General features: G+C 45.6%; 1 pseudogene across 1 annotated transcript; it reads left to right on the forward strand.

The window, feature by feature from the left end:
* The first annotated feature begins 936 nt into the window (after positions 1-936).
* On the forward strand, positions 937-14531 carry LOC308265315 (la-related protein 1B-like; annotated as a pseudogene). Its single transcript has 5 exons — positions 937-1063; positions 1443-1613; positions 4409-4538; positions 8981-9041; positions 13657-14531. The product of its transcript is annotated as a la-related protein 1B-like (transcript).
* Positions 14532-14951: the final 420 nt, after the last annotated feature.

The following is a 14951-nucleotide window of genomic DNA, read 5'->3' on the forward strand; positions in this document are numbered from 1 at the left end:
GAAGCAACCTCACATCATATAGGCTAAAAATGAAAAAAAAGGAAACACATGAATTAACTTCTACTATCTAGTGAATCTCTTATTACTTTGGAGACACTGACAAATCTAAAGTAAATATAATTTCCTCTTATTGCTACAGAGAAATTTAAAGTCAGAAGAAAGAAGAAAACAAAGTGCAAGAGAGAGAGAAAGAGAGAGAGGGAGAGGGAGAAAAAGAGAAAGAGAAGAGAGAGAAAGAAGAGAGAAGAGAGAGAGAGAGGGAGAGAGAGAAAAAGAGAAAGAGAAGAGAGAGAAAGAAGAGAGAAGAGAGAAAGAGAGAGAGGGAGAGAGAAAAAAGAGAAAGAGACGAGAGAGAAAGAAGAGAGAAGAGAGAGAGAGAGAGAGAGAGAGAGAGAGAGAGATGTTAGATTTTTCCCCCATATGGAAACTAAACTCTAAATGCTCACTCTCACTTTATCTGTTACATTCGTACTCATTAGCCGCATTTTATTGGGATGGCATTGCTGGGGATTGAACTCAAGGCTTTGCCCAGGCAAAACACACACTATACTACTGAGCCACGCCCCAGCCTCTATCACGTCATTTTAAGAAGAATGAATAGAATTTTGGAGAGAAAGAGAGAAGAAGAGGGGAGGGGGAGAGGGGAGAAAGAGGGAGGAGAAAGAGAAAGAAGAGAAAGGGAAAGAAAGAAGAGAAAGGAGAAAGAAAGAGGAGAAAGAGAGGAGAAAGAGAGAGAAAGCTGGGGTACGCCCTCAGTGACCTACTTCCTCCTACAAAGCCCTGTCTCTCAGTAGTCTACTCAGCTATCAAAGGATTAATCCATTTTGGTGGGTTAATCTACTTATGAGGTTGGAATGCTCATGAGCCAATGATTGCCTAAGAGCCTCTGGACCCTGCTGCACCGGGGACCATGCTTCCAGCTGGGGGATCGTCCAGATGCAAATCCCAGCAGATGGAGGCCAGCCCGCCCTCCATCTTGATGACATGCTGCCCCAGGCAGGGCTCACGTCCTCCAGGCCACTCGCACTGCAGTTCTCGGGAACAGCCCTGCCTCAAGTTTGGGGTGCACAACTATCTTGGGGTGGAATGATTTCAGCTCACATACGTCTTCTGTAGTCATAGAAGTCCTTATTTGATGGGGAGTAGAGATAATTACCTGCCCTCTAGTTTGTCCTGCTTTGTTTTTAAAAGTAAAAATTTAAATGTATTTTATTATACAAATGTCTGTTAAACTTAGATTTATAACTTTAAATAGAAATCGTTATTTGATCATTATACCATAATCCTGACCCCGGTTTTGCTGGATATTTGGCTGTGGGAATTATAAGGGTGTTCTCTCTAAGAAAAGTACATGAAATGTGAGTGCAGGCTTGCACACATATATTATACATCTTATACTAGCATATAATATTGTATATTTTACCGTTCTAACCACTTTTCAGCATCTAATGGCATTAGGCTCATCGGCAATGCGGTGCCAGACTCTGGTTTTGAAACTCATTTCCAAGAGTCGCTGTCACAGCTCTTGAAGGGGCACACGGAACATCAGTCAATCACGCGTGCTAAGGTCGCCATTGACACCACTGCCCGTTACCAAGACCACAGCCCGCTCGGTTCCCAGTCTTGATTCACTGGAGCGCCAGCTTCACGCCCACCTCTGCCTGTGTAGGCTCAGAATTCTTGTGGTCTGTTCCGACTTGGCCGTGTTTTCAGAAGACTCAGACCTCGGGGAACTCTGGGAGTGGTGTTTGTGGACGGCCTGGTCTCCAGGCGGCATTCTCAGGACTTTTAATTAGCTACTTACCCTCATTTCTTTAGTTAGTAACTTGCCTGTTCCCCGAGCTAATCCTAATGACCTAAAATTTCATCAAGTTTTTTTTTTTTTTCTGAGGAAAAGGAAAACAGGTAGTCCTATGACGGCCTTTTGTTTTGTTTTTGTCGAAACTGAAAGAAAAAAATGAGAATCAACTATATCATCTCCCTCTCTTTTTAAATGTTTTATCGGTGCACTGTAGTCATACATCTTGATGGGGTGCAAGATGGTGGAGGCACACATGCACACATCACCCAATTAGCCCTCCCCCAATTCCCGCCCATTCCCTCCCCCTCCCTCCTCATATTTGGCTTAGTGATTGACTTTGATATGTGTGTTAATGTACATCATGAACATTAGAGAGTTTCCCTCTCCCCCCCTCCCATCTCCTCAGTCAGGTCGCCTTATTTTCTCATCTATAGCATCTCCTTCTTCATCTAGAGTTCCCCGTGTGACCCATTTTCTCCCTAGCTTCTGCATATTAGGGAATACATTGGATTTCTTATGTTTTGTGACCGATATCATTTCTCTGCTATAGAAGAAATAATAATTGTTGATCAAAAGTCACTTTATTTTTTTACTAGTATAATCCTCCTCGTAGCACTGCAAGGAGGGCCCTACTATCATTTCTACAGACTGATGAGCTAGAAACAGAGAGAGGCCGAGTGACCTGCTCCGGGTCTCACAGCTGATGGATGCAGATTCAGGCCGAACACCAGAGCCCACCCGAGGGACACCATGTCTTCTGATGCCAGAGCTGCGTGTGTGTGGGAAAACTCATGTCACATTCAAGAAAGCCACACGCAGCCTGAGGACAGAGGCTTGGGCTTTGGCTCTAGCACATGTGACGTGGATTCATCTCAAAGCACTTCTTGATCCTACCTTCTCTCTTTCTTCTCAGGAACAATACACAAAAAGGAATTGCCCTAAAGAATCCCATAATTTATTATGTATAATCCCCCAAGCTATTGTTATATGGAGACATATAGAAGTGGCCGCCACTTTGCCTTGTAGAGAAAGCCATCGACCTCCCTGAAACTGCTACCCTTGATGCCGGAAGGAGGGGTGCCACACCTCTCCAGCCTGGCTACGAGAGCTCTCAGGACAGTCTGACACACTGGGGAACCTGAGCCGACAGAAGTCTTCAGCAATGTTAGTTATATAAAGTCCCAATTTCTAGAAACAACAAATTTTCATAAAGAACATCTTTTTCTCTCTGTCTCTCTCTTTCTCTCCTTCCCTCCCTCTCATTCTCTTTTTCCTTCTTTGGATGGAACCCAGGGGCATTCTACCACTGAGCTACACCTGCAGCCCATTTTATTTTGAAACAGGATCTTGTTTAGTTGCTGAGGGCCTTGCCAAGTTGCTGAGACTTCTCTTGACCGCAGCATCCTCCTGTCTCAGCCTCCCAAGCACTGGGATCACAGGCATGTGCCACCACACCTGGCCTCTTCCTTTCTTTACACAGGATAAAATAAAGACCTGAGGCCGGGCCGTAGTGGCGCACGCTTGTAATCCCCGCGCTTGGGAGGCGGAGACAGGCGGATTGCGCAGGTTCGAAGCCAGGCGCGCTGGCTCAGAAGACCCTGTTTCCAAATTTAAAAAAAGTATAAAATAGGTCTGGGAGTGTAGCCTGGAGGTAGAAGGGTTTCCAGGAACCCCAGTACCACCAAAATAAATAAATAAATAAATAAATAAATAAATAAATAAAATAAAGAGCTGAGGTCCATAAGCCAGTTCTTGGGCAGGGATGTGCTGCTGGGTTGGGTCCCTTCCAGGGATTTATTTACCCCAAACCCTCTGAAACTTCTCATTTCTAAAAAGCTTATCATTGACCCTACAAGCCAGGAGACCAGCAGGAGAAAAATCAAACAATATAACCGAATGAAAACGAAGCCCTGACCTGGGTCTCGAGGAGGGACAGAAGGGCAGGCATGGCAGGGGTGGGTGATGCCCCAGGCTGCCCTCCTTGCTCAGCTGTCTCTGCTATGGTCATACCGCCAGCTGGAGCAAGATCCCTGCTGGGGCCCGGCGTGGTGGCGCACGCTTGTAATCCCCGCGCTTGGGAGACTGAGACAGGAGGATCACACAGGTTCAAAGCCAGCCTCAGCTACTTAGTGAGGCTCTCAGCAACTTAGTGAGACCCTCTTTCCAAATAAAATATAAAATAGGCCTGGGAGTATAGCTCGAAGGCCCCAGTACCACCAAAAAAACCACAGAAAATCCCTGCTGGGGTGGCATTTGCAGAATGACCCCGAAATGTGACAGGTAGACTCTGCTTGATGGGCATGCCTAATATGCAAACAATTAAAAAGCAAGTGGCTGATATTATTCTAATTCAAGGTATTTTTTTAAAATAAGCAACCAAGAAAAGCTTAAGGGCGAAATAACAGTTTCTAGGCCAGTTAGAAAATGAGATACGAATACTGGGGAGAATAAAAACAAACAAACAATGACCTTGAACATGATTTCTTTCTTTTCTTTTTTAATTTTAGTTGGGTGATGTGATTTGAAAACAATGACCTCCACATCCTGCTTACACCAGCTGTTAAAAATAACACATGGGGTTTTTGTTTTAATCTCTCCTGGGTATAGGATATGATACCAACCACCTCTGTACACAGAGTGACTCCATCCTGCCGCAGGGGAAGCTGGGAATTTCAGAGAGCGGGAATCGCTCAGCTTCGGCCCTTAAGCAGCTGCAAGGACTCACCCTGCCAGGATTGTGCCTCCCTCTCTCCTCCAACAATTTTATAGCTCTGCCCACATTTCTTGCAGCCCTACTGTGTTCTAGACACTAAACAGAGGCAGAAAAGAGCCACTCTCCCTCGAAGACTCTTTTCTCTACTGTGTGCTGCTGTGCAGCCGCAAATGTGTACATATCTTCTGTGTGCTGACGTGCCTTCAATTTCTCTTTTGTATTTTTTCATTTTTTGTGGTGCTGGGAGTTGAACCCAGGAGTATTCTAACCTCTGAGCTATACCCCATCCCTATTTTTTATTCTTTATTTTGAAACAGGGTCTCACTAAGCTGCAGAGGACCTCACTAAGTAGCTGAGGCTGGCCGAGAACCTGGGATCCTCCTGTCTCAGCCTCCCAAGCGCGGGGATTACAAGTGAGTGCCACCACCCCCTGGCTCTAGCCTTGAACTTCTAAAACAAATTTCTTTTTCTTTTTCTTTTTCTTTTTCTTTTTCTTTTCTTCTTCTTCTTTTTTTTTTTTGGTGGTACTGGGGTTCCTGGAAGCCCCTCTACCTCTGGGCCATACTCCCAGACCTATTTTATACTTTTTCTTATTTAGAAACAGGGTCTCTTAAGCGAGCGCGGCTGGCTTCGAACCTGCGCGATCCTCCTGTCTCCGCCTCCCAAGTGCGGGGATGACAAGCGTGCGCCACCACGCCCGACTAAAACAGATTTCATTTCAAACCTAATGCTAATGTCATCAGTCTTCAGAAGTTTCATTTCAGTCTGAGAGTAGATTCAAAATGATTTCTTTAATTGTAGTCTGTTTAGTAAATATAGAATAAGTCAAGCATAGTGGTGCACACCTGTGATTCTAGTACTTGGAAGACTTAGACAAGAGGGTCACAGGTTCACAGCCAGCCTCTGCAATTTAGTAAGACCCTCGGTAACTTAGGAAAACCTTGTTTTAAAATAAAAAATAAAGCCGGGCGTGGTGGCGCACGCTTGTAATCCCCGCGCTTGGGAGGCAGAGACAGGAGGATCGCGCAGGTTCGAAGCCAGCCACGCTGGCTTAGGAGACCCTGTTTCCAAATAAAAATGTAAAAATAGGTCTGGGAGTGTAGCCCGGAGGTAGAAGGGTTTCCAGGAACCCCAGTACCACCAAAAATAAAAAATAAAAAAATAAAATAAAAAATAAAAAATAAAAAGGGCTAGGGTTGTAGTTTAGAGTTAAAATGCCACTAAGGCACTAGGAAAAGAATAGAAAATAGATTGGATAGCAGAACAAAGGTAAGTTAGTGACCCCTGTGTAACAGGAAGCTTCCACTGTATTCCCATAGATAGTCTGACTGACCACATATGAGGTGTCATGCGCATTAACTAGTGCCTCTCTGGGCGGGGTTTCAGTCCAGCAGGGCCGGGGAGCCTGCAGGAGATGCTCATCCCTGGGACCAGAACTGCTGATTTGATTCTGAAACTGCCTCAGGGGATGCCAAAACATGCGAGGGACGTTTTTCAGAATTTCAAAATTTTCAAGCCAGGCATGGTGGCACACGCTTGTAACCCCTGTACTTGGGAGGCTGAGACAGGAGAATCACAGGGTTAAGGCCAGCCTCAGCTACTTACTGAGGCCCTCTGCAACTTAGTGAGACTGTTTTAAAATGAATATATATAATAAATAACTACACATATGTACAAGTATATATGTATATATATCTATGTATATATGTATATGTGTGTGTATATATGTGTGGTTAGGGGAATAGCTCAAAGGTAGAGTATCCCTGGGTTCAAGCCCAATACAAAAAAAAATTTTTTTAGTAGCAATCAGGGTCATTTCAATAAATCTTTATGTTCTATGTCAAGCTTGATTAAAAAGCCCTCAGGCCAATTTTTCTTCTGTATAGTTGAAATTTCAGGAATAATTTGTACAACTGGAATTCTATATTATAATAGCATTCACGTGTGTGTGCGTGCGTGTATGTGTGTGTGTTGCTGGGGATTGAACTTGGGGGCATTCTACCTCTGAGAAACACCCCCACACCTTTTTTATTTTTTATTTTGAAATAGGTTCTTGCTGGGCTGCTGAGAGGCTCTGTTCACCGCTGAGGCTGTCCTTGAGCCTGTGATCTTCCTGCCTCAGCCTCCCAAGGACTGTGTCACCACGCCAGGCTCACAGTAACTCTTTATCTCGGCAGCACTGCAAATCGTCTTTCCAATATCACCTTTGGGATATCCTCTATATCCTACTAGGACACAATGATATTAAAAAAGTCATGGAAGCCAGGTGTGGTAGCACAGGCTTATAACCCCAGCATTTGGGAGGCTGAGACAGGAGGATGTGCAGGTTCGCAGACCCTGTTTCAAAATAAAGAGTAAAAATAGTGCCAGGGGTATACCTTGGAGGTAGAATGCCCCCGGGGTTCCATTCCTAGTACCACAAAAAGGCGGGGGGACAAAGCACCCTTAAATGGTCTGCGGACAGATGATGTATAGATTATTAACTATACTTCCCTCGAGGGTAATCAAAGTCCCTGTGGCACTGAGAAGATGGGTTATGTACAACTGGTGGTTTCTGCCCCCAGAAGAGCAATGTTACAGGTAGATAGGTTCCTTCTCCAGGTCAGCAGAAGCAGTTAAATGCTACAGCCATGACACCTGGCTTTGGGAGGTCCTATTATCTGAAGGAGGAACCATTGTCAGCTAGAGACGGCTTGTGCTCCTCTGGAGGGAGGGTGGCAGGAAGCGCATCTCTCCCCAGCTGGGTGCTCTGTGACCTCATGGCGCGAGAGCCAGTGGTTTGCACCACAACAGTGGATTCAGGAGACTATAGAGCTTCTAGAAAGGCCTGGCTGAGTTCATGTGCTCCGCAACAGAGCCTTTGGAAAACTGTTTGTTTCAGCATCAAGACTCATCCTCATACTTCTCAGCCTGGTACCCACACTGGGATTTGAAGCAAACCTGTGGGAATCTTTCTTTGTGCAACTTGATTGTTGATTGTTGATGCCTTTGCCTCTGTAGCAAGGCCTCCATCAGACACTCCAACTTTTTTTTTCTGGGTATGTGCCAGGCACACCTGTCTCCTGCCAGGCACCTCTAGATATGACTGCTAGAAGGAGGCCTGAGAAGTACGGGGCTGGCAGTACCCGCCATCCAGGGTGACTCCCTCCATCCTTCCTCTGTTTCCTTTTGTAGTTTACTTTCATGTTAAGCAGAGAACTTGGGGTTTTAGCGAGAGGGCTGTTTTTATTTTAATTTACAAGGATGTTTTTTCTGTAGTTCTCTGATTTCAAATCTTTGTCCATACCAGCACAATTCATAATAGCCAAAATATGGAACCAATCTAGGCCCTCATCAACAGATGAATGGATTGCAAAATTTTGAGAAATACACACAATGGAATTCTATTCAGCTATCAAGAAGAACAAAATCATGCCATTTGCAAGAAGATGGAAAGATCTGGAGAACATTATGTTAAGTGAGATCAGCCAAGCACAGAAAGAGAAGGGACATATGTTTTCTCTAATATGCCCAAAATAGGGAGCATTGGGGATACTAGAGGGACTCCAGATAAAGGAGCGGAAATCTCAGCAAAGCTAGAATGGAAGTATAGGAGAGGATGAAGGCTGAGGTTGATTAATGGAGGAGCTATATCCGAATATGGGTAACAGTACGAATAATATAGCATGGTCAGCCTGGACACTCAGTGTTGGGAGGGGGGAATGGAAAATGGTGTGAGAGGGTACCAAGCACAGTTTAAATGTATACCAAGGTGGTGCTTATTAAGCATGTACTATGATCCCGGCACTGGTAACTGGTAAACCTGGCCTCACTTGGTGTTTCCAGAAGCCCAAGAGAGAGGGACTCCTAGTGTCTTCCTTTCTGAGTGAGGACGCTGGGGCTTAGGTGAGTAAAAACCAAGATCAGAGAGGATGTGATCCTCTTGGTGTGTCTGACTCCTGTCTCTCTTGCGGACCCAGAGGCGAGCTCACGGGCGCCACTGAGGTGTGAGTCAGACACCAAGCTCCACTTGGAATCAATCTTGCACCTGGTTCCTTCTTTTCTTGGGCTGTCTGATCTCCCTGGTGCCCCTTGGTCCCTCATGAAAACAAACATCTGGCGGTCTGCCCCATCGGGCCACCAGATGGGCCCCAGTAAGTTCTCACCCCAAAATAGACATAGTTTGGGTTCAGATGAGGACAGCCTCCTTCCTTGGTGAGCCAGTGATTGTTTTAGTTCTTACTATGGCTATCTTGCTTTATAATCTCCCCAGAGTGTAAAAAAAAAAAAAAAAAGTGGAGATGTTTTAGACCTTACTCTAGAAGCCCTGATTTATTATGACCTGAGATTCTTTTTTTTTTTTTTAAACCAAGCTCTGGAGAAGGGTAGATAATTCGAAACTCCTCAAGTGCTAGATACCTAGAAATATTACGTTATATAGAATATTGCAATTTTCTTATAAATGGATATCTGAGCTCTTAAAACAGTTTGGAAAAGCCCTCTGGGACCAGAATCATAGAAGGAACTGAAAATCAGACTGTTGGAAATGTAAGTTGCTTCTGTTGCTGCGCTTGACAATAGGGTAGAGGCGAATGTACCAGTCTGGTGCTTAATTAGGGAAGAGTTTTATTTGTTATAATTATTTAGTATTAGATACATGCACAAAACATTATCCTTTCAGCCAGGCATGGTGGCGCACGCTTGTAATCCCAGCATTTGGGAGGCTGAGACTGAAGGATCGCGGTTCGCTGACAGTCTCAGCTACTTACTGAGGCTCTCTGCAACTTAGTGAGACCCTGTTTCAAAATAAAGAATAAAAAAAAAAATATAGGGTAGGGGATGTAGCTCGGAGGTCGAATGGCTCTGGGTTCCATCCCCAGACCCACAAAACATATTATTCTTTCAAATATACTACTAAGATTCACAACGTCATCACAAGATACAGATTACTCTGTTCATGGGAACATAATATTCCATCCTCTGACTGTACCGAGATTTGCCTACTCGTTATGTTCAAGAACATTTGGGACCTTTTGAAGGTTTTTTTTAAAAAGCGTTTTGAGTTCTTTACTCTTACACAGTTATGATGAAGCGTGCCCATCACTCACAGCACACCGTGGCAGATTTTAATATTTAGGAACAGAACATATTCAAAACAGAACGCTTATTCTTTCATCAACCGCCTCCCTCCTCCCCAGCTGCCATGGCAACTCGGCCTTTCTCCTTGGCCAGGAAGATGCTTTGGCTTCACATGTGTTAATCACCAATTGCTGCTGCTGCTGCTGCTGCGGTTAACTATTCCAGGGGCTTGGTGCGAGACGTCTGTACTGCAGGACACACCTGAGCTCTTTGTGTAGCACACACGGCCTTTTAGCATGATCAGAACGACTGTCTGGGGTGAGATAATCGGGCAGTGATGAAATACAGAGCCAGAGGCCTGCGCCAGAGAGTCCATCCACCCCGGCAGTCTGCTAGGGGGCTGCGCGGCTCCTCAGGGAGGAGGGTTGGGTTCTTGTAATGATTACTCTCTCCGGCCAGAGTAAATGGTACCACTGTCTGCCCACTTTCCCAGAATAGGAAAGGTGGTATCATCCTAGATTTCTCTTTCTCTCTCTCTTTCTTTCTCTCTCTCCCTTCCTTTTCCTTTCTTTTTCTCTTTCTCTCTGTTTCTGTCTCTCTCTCTCCATCTCTCTTTCTCTCTTAACATTAACTGAGCCACCACTCATCCCATCATCTATCCATGCAGTCTATCTTCTAAATATTTCCCTCACACAATGGACCACAAACGTGGTACCTTACTACCTGCTGATTTTATTTTTTCCAAGTTCAAAATCTTTAGGCGCAGTGATGATAGCCCCCGTGACGTGGAGGAAGCCGTGGGTGGACGAGCACTACGCTCTCATCTACGTCTAGAACGGGACATATGGGCCATCCGGAGGATCTGAGAGCTAAGCACCATGGCTTTCTCCTTCCCATCAGTGGCAATTTGCTGGGCACGTCGCCCGGCCGAGGCAGCGGAATGAGGGGGCTCTGGACCTGGGGTGTCTGGTTCCAACCTTGATTTCAAATCCAGGGCTGGGCGCTGGCACTTCTTGCCTGGAGTAGTAAATGGTCGTGTGTGTGTGTGTGTGTGTGTGTGTGTGTGTGTGTGTGGCACTAGGGATTGAACCCAGGGACATTCTACTTTTGAGTTACACCCCCAGCCCTATTTTTCAACTTTTATTTTGAAGCAGGATCTTGCCAGGTTGATGAGAGTCTCACTACTTGTTGAAGCTATCTTCAAACCTGCTAGCCTCCTGTTTCAGCCTTCCAAGTTCCGGGATGGCAGGCATGAAGCACCCAGCCCCGCGCTGTGTCATGGCCTCCCAAGCGCAGGACCTCTTTCTTCCGTCTGAATTCCTGTCATTCCATGAAGGTCAGAGTGGCCTACCCAAAGTGCAACTTTGACCACTCCAACTATACGCATTTGTGTGGATTTGTGTACATCTCTATGTGTGTGCATGTGTACATTTATTTTGGGGGGTACAGGGGAGTGAGCCCAGGGTCATTGTATCTCTAGCCTACATCCCAGCCTTTTTATTTTCTGTTTTGAAGCAGGGTTTCATTAGGTTGCTGAGAGCCTCACTAAACTGCTGAGTCTGATCCTGAGCCTGCGATCCTCCTGTCACAGCCTCCCAAGTACTGGAATTGCAGAAATGTGCCACGACTGCGGAGGACATGTGTGCATTTTTTTTTTTTTTTTTTTTTTTTTTGTGGTACTGGGGTTCCTGAAGCCCTTCTACCTCCGGGCTACACTCCCAGACCTATTTTTAAATTTTTATTTGGAAACAGGGTCTCCTAAGCCAGCGCGCGCAGCTGGCTTCGAACCTGCGCGATCCTCCTGTCTCTGCCTCCCAAGCGCGGGGATTACAAGCATGCGCCACCACGCCCGGCTATGCGTGCATTTTTAATGACTAAATCTTGTAAAGAATACAAAGACTGAGCCGGGCGTGGTGGCGCATGCTTGTAACCTCGGCATTTGGGAGGCTGAGACTGGAGGATCACGGTTCATGGATAGTCTCAGCTACTTAGCAAGGCCCTTGCAACGCAGACCCTGTTTCAAAAAACAAAAGGAATGAGAGTTGGGCTGGGGGTGTAGCTCAGAGGTACAGTGCCGCTGGGTTCCATCCCTAGTACTGCATAAATAAATAAATAAATAAATAAATAAATAAAATACAGAGATTAATGGCAAAGCAAAAATCATCCCTGCTTTTAAGGAGTTTACAAATTCATGGGTAGATCTAAATAATATATTTAAAGGCTAAGTGACAATTAAAGCACTTCTCTTTATTTTGTTGACCCATGAAGAACAATGCAGGGTATAAATTCCTATTTGCTGAAGTAAACACCGTCGACAATAGCATGACCTCACATTGCCGGGCTCAAGTTATGAGCACGGAGCCAAGTTTTGTTTAAAAGCTTTCCCATTCTTATGGCAACTTTATAACAATACCACTGAAAAGGAGCCAGCCCTGATGGTGTGGGAAAACCCAGCAGCATGTGTGGGGCCTCAGAGGCCGCAGGTGAGGGCAGCGCCTCATGTTTACTGGTAGGAGGAGATGCAAACGCTACCTTTCAGACACTTGTGTGAAATAGTATTTATCCTTCAAAGGAGCTTGGAATGTAGAAGGTGCTGGGATTTTTTTTTCCTCTAGGACATGACAAAATCATGTCACCATTTCTTCTTCTCTTGGTACTGGGCATTGAGACCAGAGGCAGTCTTCCTCTGAGCTCTACCCCCAGCCCTTTAAACAATTTTTTTTTTTTTTAATTTTGAAGCAGCATCTGGATAAGTTGCTGAGGCTGGCTTCGAACCTGCAATCCTCCTGTCTCAACCTCCCAAGTACTGGGATTACAGAAGTATACTACCACACCCAGCCTCATTTGATATTTGATATTAACACTGCAGATACTGATAGTTGCGCTGTTAATACTGATGTAGCACAATTTTTCTCCTGAAGATAAATGAATAATAATGAGATAATTTAAAAATATTTCCCCCCCAGAATATTTGTATAGTTTATTGAACTTGACTATATAATGTGTGTTTATTGATTAAAGTTGATCACTTCGCAACTGTTGAACAAACATATTTTTCCTTTAACGCACTGGGGATTGTGCAATTTATTCTGACATACTTTTGATTTCTGGACTTTCATAAACTAAAGTGAATAAATTCTTCTGGGTGAAACAGACATTTTGTACTTTTGTGTTGAGTACCATAAGCAAAATGCAGAGCTTATGAATTTATTTAGGTAAGTAAATAAATAATGATAGACTACTAATAAATGCAGATATTATAGTTTTTCCTCCAATAACAAAGCTTTAGGTGAAGTGGGAGGATAGCATTACTCTCTGGGACAGCTCAGAGAATATAAAGCTTTAATAAGCTTGGCATGGTGGCACGTGCCTGTAACCCCAGTGTCTGGGAGGCTGCGACCGGAGGATCCTTTGTTTGAGAACAGCCTTAGCAATGTAGCAAGACTCTCAGTAACCTAGTGAGACCTAATTTCAAAATAAAATATAAAATAGGGATTGACACACACATGGCCATGTGGGAGGCAGAGACAGGAAGACGTAGGCCCTTGGCTTCTTCAAGGAGGCCCCACCTGTCCTGGACAGGAATTATCCGGCAAGGTGGCCGGCTGTGGGAAGCCTTGATGGTGCCCTGGGCTGTCTGGGGGAGGCTGAAGGTAGGGCTGAGCTCCGGGTGCTTCATCCTAAGGGGAAGCACGTTCATGATCTTGGCTTAGGAAATGATAAAAATCTGGGCTTTGGAAAGCAGCTGTGTAGGCCTATTTAAAACAAAACAAAACAAAACAAAACAAAACAAAAACGAACCTGGAAAGAGTTGGCTGTTCCTACTACTTGGGTTACAAAAGAATTGTGATCAGAAAGAGGACCCCGGGAAGAGGCAGGTTTGCAAGACAGACCTCCGTTTCTCCCAAATTATAAAAGCAGAAAAACTCATGACAAAGAAACCTAACAAGGCCAGAGATTCCAACGATAGGGCAAATTGGCCAAGACCAGGTGAATTCGTGAAGACTGGATCTCAGAGTGTCACCAGCCGAGGAAATAAGCCACCAACTAGAAGAGAAAAAGCAGAGAACGTTGAAAGGAGAAGAACGGTGAGAGCAAAGAACTCCGAGAAGCCAAAGTAGAGGGTCCTGTTGAGGCCGTGAGCGAGGATGAGGCTCAGTCAGCAGCCAGCGCAGGAAAGCTAATAAGCCCAAGTGGCCACCACTCCACGCAGGCATGCAAGGCCGGAGTCACGAAAGACCTGGGCCCCGGAACAGCTCGAGATGTCAAGCAGAAGCCAACAAATGGGCGCATACTACCAGGAGGAGCCATGCCCGGGGTTAGAGGTGCTATTGAGGAAACAGATGATCAGGATGTGTGTCCAGCGTGAGAAGTGAGGGTGTCACATCCGAGGTTCCTTTAGAGTCCGAGGATGGGGCCGAGGACATCCTCGACTGAACTCTGAGTATTCATATGGTTGTGGAGAACATTTCAGACAGAACTTAGTACCAGTACGATGTATTACCGTGATGACGTCACAGACATCCAGGCGTGTCCTGTGGAGGAAGCGTTGCTTAAAGAGTATAGTAAACCCCAAATTGAATATTATTTCAGTAGAGAAAATTTGGAATGTGGTTTCTTTCTCTGGAGGAAGATGGAGGGCCGCACCAGGCGTCTGGCCCGTATCCCCGGCTGCTGGACTTCATCGTGTGCGGGCTCCACAGCCTCAGTCTGATTCTAGAGGCACTGAGGGATAATGCACAAGGTACAGCGGTGGATGAGAAGGTGAAATAAAAGGTAGAACCTAAAACGTGGCCAGTCTTGGGCCCTCCTCCACGAGCTGCGCCATGGACTGGTTTTTCTCAATCGATCGATCGTCCAGAGTTTGTGCCGGGCCAAGCCTTTTGCTCTCAGACAGGGCTGATGATCTACGGATGCTCTTGGAAGTCATTTGACTGGAATGTGCAGGGGAATAGGTGACCCACTGATACCACTGTAAGTACGGGAGCGAATCACGCTGCAGAAATGAAAGCGACCAGACTGCCTTCCGGGCATGAATGTCTGCTCCCGCCCTCGGGGAGGAGAGGCCGGCACCACAGTGCAGCTGCCACCTGTGTGATGGCCCGAGACGGACCAGAGGACCGCTTGCCATCACGGGAGCACCTGTTCCTGTGTAATTGGACTAGACTGCATGGGCTACATTTTTTTTTTTTTTTTTTGTTGGTGGTGGTACTGGGGTTCCTGGAAACCCTTCTATCTCCAGGTTATACTCCCAGACCTATTTTATATTTTTTATTTGGAAACAGGGTCTCTTAAGCCAGCGAGGCTGGCTTCGAACCAGCAAGCTCCTCCTGTCTCCGCCTCCCAAGCATGGGGATTACAAGCATGCGCCACCACGCC

This window comes from Muscardinus avellanarius (assembly GCF_963383645.1).
Source record: "Muscardinus avellanarius genome assembly, chromosome: 1".
Taxonomy (NCBI): domain Eukaryota; kingdom Metazoa; phylum Chordata; class Mammalia; order Rodentia; family Gliridae; genus Muscardinus; species Muscardinus avellanarius.